Source organism: Salvelinus fontinalis, chromosome 19 (genome assembly GCF_029448725.1).
Source record: "Salvelinus fontinalis isolate EN_2023a chromosome 19, ASM2944872v1, whole genome shotgun sequence".
Classification (NCBI taxonomy): Eukaryota; Metazoa; Chordata; class Actinopteri; order Salmoniformes; family Salmonidae; genus Salvelinus; species Salvelinus fontinalis.
Genome location: NC_074683.1, coordinates 43,135,060 through 43,149,540, shown reverse-complemented (window position 1 = coordinate 43,149,540; position 14,481 = coordinate 43,135,060). Strand labels below are relative to the sequence as shown.

Sequence of the window (14,481 nt, the reverse complement as noted above, 5' to 3'; positions counted from 1 at the left end):
TAACACTTTTTTGGTTTCTACATGATTCCATGTGTTATTTCATTGTTTTGATATCTTCGCTATTATTCTAAAATGTAGAAAATAGTAAAAGAAAGAAAAACCCTTGAATGAGTAGGCGTGTCCAAACTTTTGACTTGTACTGTATATAATGTATTGTCATAAACAGTTTACTTTTAATGGTATCATTTGCCTTCCAGACTACTTCACAGGACTGAAAATGAATTAATTATTTGTCACTAAGCGTAAGTAGCTGTAATAAAAACTCATTGAGCACATTACAAGGTCAGTAACAATCAAGACAACTAAAGGCACAACAATCTTGACACAAGACAACAAGGATTAAATTTCCCTTTTTATTGATGGTAAAAAATAACGTATGAATTGAGGGGGCAATGGCTCAAGCATACATGTCATTTTAAGAGATATATGAATGATGAACATTACAGTTTGGGCACATTACATGGCGGGGGCAAATCAAGACCCCTTGATAGCAGTCAAGACACAGTGTAACCTTTCAAGCCTACTTAGTGAGATAATGCATCATTTTTTTGCCATTGGAACACAGAATATCATGTCTCTCAGGCTCAAGCTTTGGGCAGTACTTGTGTGCATGCCTTATAGTGCTTTCAATATTTGACAGATTAGTCAACCGATGTCCATTTACTGAAACCATGGCAACAAACTTGTTCAGCCCTCATTCCTCCTCTGTTGAGACAAAGAGTCAGTTGAGAGATCCTCCTTCCGGCTGAAGTCTTACACAAGGGCCTGGTTCATACACACACATCTAACAGCTGTATCAGTAAACATTGCGGTCTCAGAGGAAGCTGCAGTCTCTCTCGTTCGAACTCTGAGGCTTGTCAAACTAAGTAGAGTGTTGCTGATACTAACTGCTAGCTGGCTGGCACAGCTCAGGCTAGGTCCAGTAAAATCCAGGACCTGAGAGGAAGAGGCTAGTTGACATGGCAACAAGTAGAGAACCAAGGTAGTAACAGTCCACAGCGTTCATGAGAGAATATATTTTTTTTATGTAACCTTTATTTAACTAGGCAAGTCAGTTAAGAACAAATTCTTATTTACAATGACGGCCTACACCGGACGAACCAGGACGACGCAGGGCCAATTGTGCGCCACCCTATGGGACTCCCAATCACGGCCGGTTGTGATACAGCCTGGATTCAAACCAGGGTGTCTGTAGTGACGACTAGCACTGAGATGCAGTGCCTTTGACCGCTGGGCCACTCGAGAGCCCCAAGATAGATGAAATGGGAAGGAAAAAATAGATAACATGGATCCAGAGTAGTGGAATGAGACGTGTGTGTGTTTGTGTATGTTTTTGTGTGTGTATGTAATATACTAATGTGTGTATCACAGGACGTTGGTGGAACCTTAATTTGGGAGAACGGGCTCGTGGTAATGGCTGGAGCGGAACAGGTGGAATGGTATCAAATGTATCAAGTCAAACACATGGATTCCATGTTTTTGATGCCCTTTAATTCACTCTGTTCCAGCCATTATTATGAGCCATCCTCCCTTCAGCATCCTCCTATGGTGTGTGTGAGATAAAATGTACATTGAGTCAGTGTCTTTGAAATGGAGAGAGAGAGTATGCAAGCTTGCGAGAAAGAGTATGCAAGGTTGACTAGACAATCTGGAAAAATAATGGACAGGGATTATGAGGTAGTAAATAAATAACAATATACAGTACTTATAAATGCATCCTAGAGACAGACAGAAATTCAGTTCTTCCCTTGCCTCAAAACCCACAATACATCTTCATCACTTCTTCTTCTTCTCCTGTGTGAAATCGAGCCAGGCGTCCAGCAGTTTCTTTCTGCAGTATATCTGACAGGCATCCACCTGCACCGCCACCACTATCACCAGGTACATGACGGTGACTTCCGCCCAGCCGAAGATGAAGCGGTAGGCCTTGCCTTGGCAGTAAAGCTCCTGGGCCTCGCCGAGCATCTCCATGGCGCCGTAGAAGAGTAGAGCGATGGAGAACAGGCCTGAGCTGATCATGGAGATCACCAGGTAGCTGATGTTGTTCTTGGACAGCGACAGGCTGCTGGTGACCAGTGGAAAGAAACTGATCAGGTAGGGGTACTCCCATCTGTAGTGATTGGCCGCCGGGTCGCTGGGCACCAGGTCGAGTTTGCTGATGGTCACCTGGGCCACGGGCCACAGCAGAAGTTGGACAAAGTTGAGCTTCCGCAACTCCTACTTTATCAAGGCACTGGAGGCACAGAGGAAAAAGGGGAGAGGAGGGTTGAGACAGTATGTTTAATGTTCCGATAGAAAAGTAGGCAGACAAGACAGACAAGCATATGTAGCGTGGTTCGTTCTGCGTTGTGTAATTCTTAATGAAGACGCTGCCACAACTGATGGTCTGCTCGTTGAAATCTTTTTATTTGCCCTGCACACGAAGAGACAACACACACGTTACCCTTGGTGCAGTCACAGCTATCCGGCACCTTGCTAGCCGAGGGTCAGGCAAAAGAGCGCCAAAAGGAATTAACAGGTGCTGCGTGCACACTCGCTGCACAACAGCATATACAAGTAAAACTATACAGAACATAATTCTGACAAAATAAAAGACATACCTGCACACGAAGAGACAACACACACGTTACCCTTGGTGCAGTCACAGCTATCCGGCACCTGCGCGAGCACATGTACACTCACTCAACCACTGTCACAAGTACTTAGAAGTTACAACAGATACCCCAGTCAGTGAGCTCTGTGAAACTTGTTAACATAAATTCCTACACTGTCCACACTATAACAAACGTATGGTTGCAAAACAGTACATTGTATAACCTTATGACGGTTTTATATTAAACAGTTTCGGAGCCAAGGACAACATACCTTGCTAGCCGAGGGTCAGGCAAAAGAGAATGATAAAGTGGTATGGGGATACAGATAACCCGCGATGGGCCAAACCAAAATATACAAAACTTTTACAATCACTTGTATGTACAATATTGGTATGAAAAAGTGTTTGTACACCAAATAAAAACATTAGCTATGCAGCTGTAATTAAATAAAAAAATACACTGAATTATTATTATTATTACCAGATTATTAACATCCCCTCTTGACCTGGCCTATTTGAATTGGTCCTTGTGTGCAATTTGGTGCGTAATCTAGGGGAACAACATCACACTGCTACATTCACCCCCACTGTTTTACACTAGATTATAGACCCAAAACAAAACACATTACCTCAAAGGTAACAAAGCAAAGAAAGAAAAAAAATTCACACCCACAGGGCGACAGAGTAACCCAGTGTAGTCCCTTAATTCTAGACCCACAAATGGTCGATCAGCTGAAAAGCTATCCCGCGAAGGATTAGGAAAAATAAGGGGTAGCTAATCCCTTATTCAACCGTATACGAAAAATGCCATATACATTTTATGCCGATGGACTACACACAAAGTTACATGAATTGTCAAATATATTAGACAAACCCACAAATCATTCTAAGACATGCTTAGATTTCCTACATTCCTACAAAAGAAAAGGTAGGCAATATCCTACCGTCACTGAGAAAACAAGAACTGTTTCATTTCCTGTGTAGACATAGTTTGGATTAACCTATCCACTGGCTTAATAAGTCTACCCAGTCTAGTCCGAACACCCTCACCCACAAACCTAGCAGGAATGTCACAGACAGCACTAACCCTGCTCAGAGGTCTAACCTCAGGATGGGGAGTACTACAGATCCGCATCTCCGGAGCCAGCACACTTTCAGTTACCGACTCAACACTAGTAGTGTCAGACGACTGATCAGAATCCTGGTAGATTGTCACAGACCACACTGACGAAGCATCTTCAACCAAGGTAACATCATCCACACTGAATGGAGTTTCGCAATCAGAACTCTTGTAGGCTTCGGGGATATCTCTCTGGTCCACTTCTGCTGAGCACACCTCACTTAAGGGGACTTCATACGGTTGTTCCACCTCACTTCCATCAGCCGGGACTTCACCATCCTCTTGGAGTATCCTCCCAGAAGACTCAGGAAGGCCTGCTACCCAGTGGACAGTCCTGGCGTCACTCCCATCCATTTGGCTGGACATTGCAGACATCTCAGAGATCACGTCACCACTCGATAGAGATCCGTGACCCTCAGGTTCCTCCCACGAAGGTAAAGGCAGAAAGTTGACTGGCATAATCAGGTTCCTATGCACAGTTTTGATGCGTCCAGTGGTAGGGTGTTGGATACGATATGTGTTCAGTGAGCTGTTCTTTGCAACCACTATGTACACCACACTCTCCCAGCGATCAGCCAGTTTCTTCTTGCCCCTCTCCCCCTTGTTAGCAAGTAGAACTCTATCTCCCTTCTGCACCGAGTGACCCTTAGACCGTCTGTTGTAGACCTCGGCTTGTCTCTTTTGTTGCTTACTGGCATGCTGCTGGGCCAATGTCATGGCCTCTCTCAGATCCTCACCCAGAGACTGGACATACTTATCCACATCTACTGTGTCCCCATCCAACAGCACACTTTCAAACATAACATCTACCGGCAACCTAGGGGTGCGTCCGAACATCAAGAAGAAGGGTGGAAACCCAGTAGTCTCATGAACAGTGCAGTTATAGGAGAATGTCAATGTGTTCAACATCTGAGGCCATTTAGCCTTAGACCTAGCTGGCAGAGCTCTAATCATCCCACCCAGTGTGCGATTCAGACGTTCTGCTTGACCGTTACCCATGGGATGATAAGGTGTGGTGTGGGACTTTTCAACACCAGATAACTGAAGTAATTCTGCAATAAGTAAACTCTCGAAGTTTGCACCCCTGTCAGAATGGATGCAATCAGCGAACCCATAAATGCAGAAGAAATTATTCCAGAGAACACGAGCAACAGTCTTAGCAGACTGGTTTGGACATGGATACGCACAGGCCAGCTTAGTAAAGTGATCAGTCACTACTAACACATCAATAGACTTGTTGTTTGAATCTTCGGCAGTCCAGAAATCAATACACACAAGTTCTAAAGGTGCCGTTGTCACAATGGAGACAAGTGGGGCTCTTGCTTCAGGCTCAGGTGCTTTACTCAACACACATCTCTTACAGTGGGCCACATATTCCTTGACATCCTTCTCCATAGATTCCCAGTAAAACCGCTGTCTCGTGAGCCACAATGTGCGCTGCTGACCCTGATGACCAGCATCATCATGAACTCCCTTCAACACAAGGCCTCTCAAAGACACAGGTACGACATACTGGAATATTTTCTTCTTACTCACTGGGTGTTTTGAGACACGATACAGAATCCCTAACCGCGTGGTGAGTTTCCCCCACTGTCTTAGAGTATAAACTGTTTCTTTAGCTTCAAAGACTCGCTCTCTCCTAGATGGGCGCCGGCCTCTATCTACAAAGAACATTACTCTGCTGATGATAGGATCCAGTGACTGGTTATCATACAGCTCCTTGTGTGTAAGGACAGGTAAAGGGCTCTGACCCATGGACATCAACTTCTCAAGGTGCTGCACATGTGAAACGGACCTCACTGTGGCACCATCATCCCATCGGCGATGGGCTTGGAGGACAGCAGACACCTCTTCACAGGAAACCAACCCACTGACATCGTCTCCAGCTCTACTCAACTCACTCCCAGGAGCCATAGACGTTCCACAGCCAGCCTCGGGCTGCTCACAGGAGAGACGGAACATGTCTTGTACATCATCCAGTCGAAGACCTCTGGCTTCCTCCAGCAGGACATCATATGGAATTCTTGTCAGTCGGTGCAGAACTTTGGGGCGGACAAATGGCTCTCTGCTCAAAGCATCAGCAACGACATTCTTGGGCCCTGGTATGTACTGGATATCAAAATCAAAAGGTGCCAGCTTTGCAACCCATCTCTGCTCACATGCATCAAGTCTCGGCTTTGTAAGAATATATTTGAGTGGATTGTTGTCGGTCCACACCGTAAACTTATGCCCTCGCAGCCAATGGCTGAACTTATCATGAATGGCCCATTTCATGGCTAGAAATTCCAGCCGGTGAGCAGGATACTTGGATTGTGCATGATTAAGAGATTTACTAGCAAAAGCTATTGGCCTGGCTATGGCCTTCCCATCTTGCACTTGGGATAGTACCGCTCCCAAACCACTAGTAGATGCATCAACAGAAAGCAAAAATGGCTGAGAAAAATCTGGATGAGCCAGCAGTGCCTGGTCAACTAGTGCTGCTTTCAAAGCTTCAAAAGCGAGTTGACACTCGGCAGTCCAGTCTGCAGCAGTGAGCCTGCGAGAGGGACCAGGCCTCTTTCTGCCCTTGCCTCTCCTAGGCTTCTTCTGACCTGTAGTCAGCTGAAACAATGGCCTAGCAACCATGGAACAATTCTCAATGTAGTGTTGATAGTATACTACCATACCAAGGAAAGAACGGATTTTGCTAGGAGACGGAGTGACACCATCAGCTTCCATCATCTCACTCTCAGTCACATTCAAAATGGTTTGAATCTTAGCAGGATCAGTGGCTACGCCCTCCTGAGAAATGATGTGGCCCAAAAACTTAACAGACCTCCTCAAAAACTTGCACTTAGACGGAGACAGTTTAAGATTGTGCTCCTGCAACCGCTGGAAAACCATCTCAAGTCTCTGCAGACTCTCTTCCTCCGTCTTAGCAAAAACCATCAGATCATCCAAATAGCAAAGGAGACTTAGAAAGTTTTGGTCCCCAAAGATGGTCAGCATCATTCTCATAAACGTAGCCGGGCTGTTGCAAAGGCCCTGAGGCAAACGATTGTACTCGTGCAGACCTAAAGGAGAGGAAAAGGCAGTGTATTTCTTATCCTCTTCATGCAGTGGCACATTGTAGTACCCTGATGTCAAGTCCATTGTGCTGAAGAAGGCATTACCTCCCAGCGCCGCCAGTACATCAGCCTGATGAGGCAGGGGATGAGCATCCTTCACTGTGCGGGCGTTTAACCACCTAAAGTCAGTACATAGACGCAAGTCCCCATTCTTTTTCCATACCAGCACCAATGGTGAGGCATACTCGCTGCTGGATTTTCTGACGATTTCCTTTTCCTCCATATCATCCAGTGTTTCCCTGAGTTTTTGGTAATCAGCTGGAGAAAGCCTACGATAAGGTAATCGAAATGGGCGGTCATCAGTCAGCCGTATGCGATGGCAGAACTCTTTTGCCTCTCCACAATCCAGGCTATGTCTAGAGAACACCGTGTCATACTTCTCAATTAAACCGACAAGTTTGTCTTTCCAGAACTGTGAGACTGGACACTCCTCAACCGACAGGCCTTGAAGTCCAAGATTGCTCAGTGTACTGTTTCCATTAACTACACTGCCATCAACTGAACTCTTGGCTGTAAGACTGCCATGTGAGCTGTCACATTGTGCTTTTGCCACGTTCTGGTAAGCAGCTTTCTGCTTGACATCATCAAAATCCTCCAATGCAATACAAGGGTACACATCTGCCACTTTAGCATTTCGTCTCAGGGTAACTGGCGAAGTTGTTGGATTCACAATCTTCACAGGGAGCCATCCATCCCCCCACAGAGGCGTAACTACTCTCCCTACTAGTATGTGTCGATTCACACAACGAGACGTGCTGGGTTCGACAACAACAGTACTGCCCACAGAGAGTTTTGTCTTTGGGGGTAAGCGGCCCCACACAAGATGCTCACTCATGGGTTGGAGCGTTACTGCCCTCTTCAACTTAATGGTGCCCACTTTATCTGGGATGGAGTCTCCTCTCCATCTCTCCAGATTTGATAGGAGACGCAGGAACTGGCTGTCCTCACACTGTCCAGAGGGACCTGGCGTACCCACCACCTGCCAGTAGCTGTCATTTGATTTGAACTGTCTAATCAGAGACTTCAACACGTTAGTGCCAACAATGAGTTCATCAACCTGCCCATCTACAATCAGCACTGGGACTACATAACTGAAGCCATAAAGCTGTAGTTTCAAGTCACACATGCCCACTGGGCTAGTTTGCGTCCCACCACAACCCACCAGTATGATGTCTGAAGGAGCTAGAAAGTTCCCCTCTACCACTCCTGCCTCCCTCAACCGAGGTACAATATCTGCGCGCAGAGTAGTAGCCATGGACCCACTATCTAACATCCCCTTCAGCTCAACTTTATCCTGTACTAGCACGGTGGTGTAAAACAAACTGTCATTCTGAGAAATTCTCATTGTGTTCTGAAAAATTACTGTGTTGTTCTTGGGTACTGACTCACAAAAATAAGAATAAACAGATTGGATATCATCATCAGTGGAGGAAAAATTAGACTGCCTCACATTGCCCTCCTCAGAATGGAGGCTTTCTAGTTTTCCTGAGACCTGCCAGTCTGCCCACATACAGGGCTCTTTCGCTTCCCAGTCTCACTACAGTCAAAGCTCATGTGGCCAGGAGAGAAGCACTTGAAACACAGCTGGTGCATCTGACAGTGAGCTTTGGTCCAGTGATTAGTGCTTCCACAGACAGCGCACTCACGCTCACGTTTGGGGAACTGTTTACGGGGCCCTCTGTTCACAGACTGAGTATTGCTGACAAGAGCCTTCTCTAGCATAATCAAAACCTTCTCTAATGTCCCACCCTCAGATACAGACTGGGCCTGTTCTGGTTCACGGCCACATCGAGAAAAAGATGACACATTAGGTCTGCTCTCAGGATCCACTTCCTCCTGGGGGGAGTCGAAGACAGCAGCCACCTGCTGTGAAAGTTGTGTTCTACATGCTTTACGCTCCCTTAACAGTTCATCCAAACGATCCTGTACCTCACTGGCTGTCCAGTCACGAAGGGGTTTGCATTTGAACACTTGGGCCAACTCTTTATCAGGACAGTTACGTACAAACATGACTGCCAACTCTGAGCACTGATTGGGCAAGGTTCTACCCTCACTTACAAGGTACTGTTCAGCTGCTTCTGCAGCTTTGTTAAGCCTAATCCAGAAATCTAGTGGACCCTCATTAGCATATGGTCTCATTGAATAGAAGTCAGCTAATGGCATACCTGAGTAGACAGTATCCCCAAAGTGTTGCTTGAGAACACTGAACACTGCCTTAACATCTGTGACAACAGGGTTGTTACGCATCCAGACTTTGGTCACATCCCGTGCCCTCCCCATGAGCCTAGACATCACCTCCCCAACATTCTCAGACCCAGTGTAACCCCTCTTCTCTAGGTAGACTCCCATTAGCTCCTCCCACTCCAGGACAGAGTACTTATCTGAGCCATCACCCCTGAAGAAAGGTGGAGCACTAACCTCTGACTTCACAACCAGATTCAGCTTGGACGCATCAATAAAAGTTGACCCACATTGTTCAGGCCGGGGAAACTGCTGTGATTGGTCAGGGGAATGGGCAGGAGAAAGACTTGAAGCCCCAGGCTGCAGTAAACTCGCCCTGATAGATTCTCCTATCTCTGAACCAATCTGCTTTATAAGGTCACTAAGCTGACTCGGTGTCCCATTATTACTGAGGACTGGGGACAATGGTACATCAAGAGACAGAGGTGGGATACCCTGGTCAGGTGGAGTAAACAGCCTACCCCTCCCAGTGCTTGTAAACTCAGGACTAGCAGCCACTCTACTCCCAGGAGCTGACTGTACCAATGGTGTAAATGCATGGACACCCCTCCCTCTACCCACACTAACCACACCAAAATCCCCAGCATAACTCATCTTATGGACTTGAGAGTCTTCCATGGCTCAATAGAGAACTAAACTACAATGTAATTTACTGCATACAAATACAAAAAAAAAATGCAATAAACAAATTCCCTCAAAACATGCAAATAAACGCCAATACAATTATCTAGTGAATATGCTACATTCACCTTCACTATTTACAGTATACATTCACTTATAGCAAACCATCAACAAGTGCGCATGCGCGGGTCGCACATCTCCTCCACATGCACAGCTCCGGTGGTCAGCTTGAGCTAACCAGTCGGCAGGTCGCGGCACCAGTTTGTAGCGTGGTTCGTTCTGCGTTGTGTAATTCTTAATGAAGACGCTGCCACAACTGATGGTCTGCTCGTTGAAATCTTTTTATTTGCCCTGCACACGAAGAGACAACACACACGTTACCCTTGGTGCAGTCACAGCTATCCGGCACCTTGCTAGCCGAGGGTCAGGCAAAAGAGCGCCAAAAGGAATTAACAGGTGCTGCGTGCACACTCGCTGCACAACAGCATATACAAGTAAAACTATACAGAACATAATTCTGACAAAATAAAAGACATACCTGCACACGAAGAGACAACACACACGTTACCCTTGGTGCAGTCACAGCTATCCGGCACCTGCGCGAGCACATGTACACTCACTCAACCACTGTCACAAGTACTTAGAAGTTACAACAGATACCCCAGTCAGTGAGCTCTGTGAAACTTGTTAACATAAATTCCTACACTGTCCACACTATAACAAACGTATGGTTGCAAAACAGTACATTGTATAACCTTATGACGGTTTTATATTAAACAGTTTCGGAGCCAAGGACAACATACCTTGCTAGCCGAGGGTCAGGCAAAAGAGAATGATAAAGTGGTATGGGGATACAGATAACCCGCGATGGGCCAAACCAAAATATACAAAACTTTTACAATCACTTGTATGTACAATATTGGTATGAAAAAGTGTTTGTACACCAAATAAAAACATTAGCTATGCAGCTGTAATTAAATAAAAAAATACACTGAATTATTATTATTATTACCAGATTATTAACATCCCCTCTTGACCTGGCCTATTTGAATTGGTCCTTGTGTGCAATTTGGTGCGTAATCTAGGGGAACAACATCACACTGCTACACATACAGACAGATAAGTGCACAGACAGATATGATTACCTCAACTGGTACTGCGGGGCCACCTTCTCTCTGTGTTTGAAGTCACTCGCATCAGTACCTGAAACTTGAGGGCCCACACGAGACATCATGGTAACAACCTGCTTCCCTGAAAACCAAGCAACAAACAATCATTAATCTTACTAGACTAGTAGGCTTGGGGCTCTACTCAAACCTTAGCGCTGAAATTCAATTGAAATGTAAAGGCAATGTTTCCGCGTTGGAGTGGACGGCAATCATGTTGCATATGTCAGCTCAGTTGGAAATGGCCTGTAGCCCTTTCCTGCAGTCAATGACAAAAAGCACCCTCTTTGGCCTCATGGGTTGAATATTATTAATATTTTTGATGATTTCATAATTAATCAATATTATATATTTTTAAAACGACAACAATCTGGTGTTTCTATGTAAAACAGTTTTGTTACATTTCAGTCTTCTATGATGTTCTGTATAAACAGTGTAATATTGGGATGCAAACTCAAAATGTAATACATTTCAACTCTATATCTGACATGGTACAGGTGTCTTCTTTTTTAAAGCCCATAACCATGTGTGTGAGGTGTATCCTTTTGTTTCAAAGTAGATTTGTTTAAGACTACAAAGAATCACTCTGTGCGACCCTGATTTAGCCCACTGCAGTTAAAGGCTACATTTACGAGATTGAATAGAGCCCCAAGTGTGCATTTTCAGCAAACATTCTAGAAGATTATATGTAGTAACTCTATATCCAAACCAATATATTTAATGTCGTTTTTTTAAGCCCACATCTGATCCTTTAATAATATGTGTTTTTCACATGCATTTCATTCAAAGAATTGGTTATGCAGACACACACACCGATGTGATGATCAGGCTTCTATTTCTACCCTAAAACAATTGAATATTAAAAGCTCCTCTATCCTTGAAGTAAAAAAAAAAATCAAGAACAATGTCATTTCAATAAATATGACTGGCCCAGCAAGTAGCTACATCTATTGAGCCCAGCCAGTGTTACCATATTCGCAGTTTTCCTGAAAATTGGGCTACTTTGATAACGATGTCGCTGAGTTGGTGGAAATTTGAAATGGAATTTGCATCTGTTGGCCATCAAGTAGGCTATACATTTCTATGCAGTTGCAGGCTACTGTAGCCTACCATTTGATACAATAAATATATATCGAAATTACAATATCACTGGAGTTATTGCAAATCAATTTGTGCCACTTGTGTAGCCTACCTTGACCTGGCAAACGGATTTAATAAATAGCCTAATACTCAGTTTGTTGTTGTAGCCTTGTGTTATTATATAATTATTAATGGCGATATTTAATTAATTAAATCGGAAGTTATCAATTGTGATAATCGTAGCTCCGCACAATAAAAGCAGGGTGAACAGATGACAGTGACGTGTGCGCGCACGCGCGGAAGATCAGTCGCAGCCATCCCTTTTTTCCCACTGAGCTTTTTTCTCGCAGCATCCTTTTCAAGATATGTGAACTGTTGGTAAGAAACCAAAACATGTATTTTTGTGTTTTGCGGAAGAAAGAAAGCACCTCTTATTATGAGGAAATACATCTCTATGTCCCCATAGATGTGCCTGAAAACTATAGGATGGATCTAAGATATAATAGACCATTTTAATAGTCATCTGAACGAGTCAAGGGACAGTAGCCTATCTGTCTGGCAGCACAGTATCCTCATCTCTACACCATATGGCATATCCAATCAGCTGCAATGATCATGACTATAGTTAATGACTGCATTATTAAACCAGAGCAAATTTACTGTAGCCTAGATCAGGAGCAAGTACAATTCGTTTATTACATTTGGACTGGTGAACTGCACTTGTCTGATGTGCACTTATTATGGTCCCACAATGACATAATACCTGTCTTATTTGGGCTCCCGAGTGGCATAGTGATGTAAGGTGAGGCATCTCAGTGCAAGAGGTGTCACTACAGTCCCTGGTCCAAATCCAGGCTGTATCACATCTGGCCGTGATTGGGAGTCCCATAGGGCGGCTCACAATTGGCCCAGTGTTGTCGGGTTGTGGCCGGGGTAGGCTGTCATTGTAAATAAGAATTTGTTCTTAACTAGTTAAATAAAGTTAAATATAAATAAAAGTCTTGATATACACTGAGTGTACAAAACTAATTAGCCTCTACCGCTTCTCTCTCCCGGATTAGGGATCCTCATCAAAAAAGCTGACTAGCATAGCCTAGCCTAGCCTAACGGGACAGGGATATCATATAATATAATTTTCATGAAATCACAAGTCCAATACAGCAAATGAAAGATAAACATCTTGTGAATCCAGCCATCATTGTCACGATCGTCTTCGTGAGAGAGAGAGGACCAAGGCGCAGCGTGTGCAAAATACATCTCTTTATTTTGGAAGAGAGAAAAAACACGAAACGAACACTATACACAAACTAACAAACGTGAAGCTAAATAACGTAAGTGCACAGACAAGCAACAAACGTTCAACATAGACAACACCCCACAAAAGCCTACTGCCTATGGCTGCCTTAAATATGGCTCCCAATCAGAGACAATGAATGACAGCTGTCTCTGATTGAGAACCAATCTAGGCAGCCATAGACATAACTAGACAGCACTACTCTACTCTGCCCCATACACATACAACACCCCTAGACACTACAAAACACATACATTCCCCATGTCACACCCTGACCTAACTAAAAAACATAAAGAAAACAAAGAATACTAAGGCCAGGGTGTGACAATCATTTCCGATTTTTAAAATATTTTACAGCGAAAACACAATATGTATTTCTATTAGCTAACCACAATAGCCAAACACACAACCGCATATTTTCACCATGTTTCCACCGCATAGGTAGCTTCACAAAACAGACAAAATAGAGATAAAATTAGTCACTAACCAAGAAACAACTTCATCAGTCTTATAACATATTATACAATACATTTATGTTTTGTTCGAAAATGTGCATATTTGAGGTATAAATCATAGTTTTACATTGCAGCCACCATCAAAAATAGCATCAAAGTAGCCAGAATAATTACAGAGAGCAACGTGAAATACATAAATACTCATCATAAAACATTTATGAAAAATACATGGTGTACAGCAAATGAAAGATAAACATCTTGTGAATCCAGCCAATATTTCCGATTTTTTAAGTGTTTTACAGCGAAAACACAATATAGAATTATATTAGCTTACCACAATAGCCAAACACACAAACACATTTATTCACCACAAAGGTAGCTTTCGCAAAAAACAGCAAAAGATATAAAATTAATCACTAACCTTTGGACAACTTCATCAGATGACAGTCTTATAACATCATGTTATACAATACATTTATGTTTTGTTCGAAAATGTACATATTTATAGCTACAAATCCTGGTTATACATTGTGAATACGTAGCAACGATTCACCAGAATCTCCGGAGATATTTTGGACACTCACCTAATCTGACCAAAGAACTCATCATAAACTTTACATAAAAATACTTGTTGTATGGCAAATGAAAGATACACTGGTTCTTAATGCAACCGCTGTGTTAGATTTTTTAAAATAACTTTACCATAACATACAGCTTGCGTTATTGTGAGACAGCACTCACCAACACGGCGGAGAATAGGAGTCAACATTTTACACAGAAATACGAAATAACATCATAAATGTT

The 14,481-nt window shown here is 43.6% G+C and overlaps 1 pseudogene; it reads right to left on the bottom strand.

Annotated features, from left to right (window-relative positions):
• Positions 1–394: 394 nt before the first annotated feature.
• LOC129816775 (protein jagunal homolog 1-A-like) lies at positions 395–11,194 on the bottom strand (annotated as a pseudogene).
• Between the last annotated feature and the right edge of the window lie 3,287 nt (positions 11,195–14,481).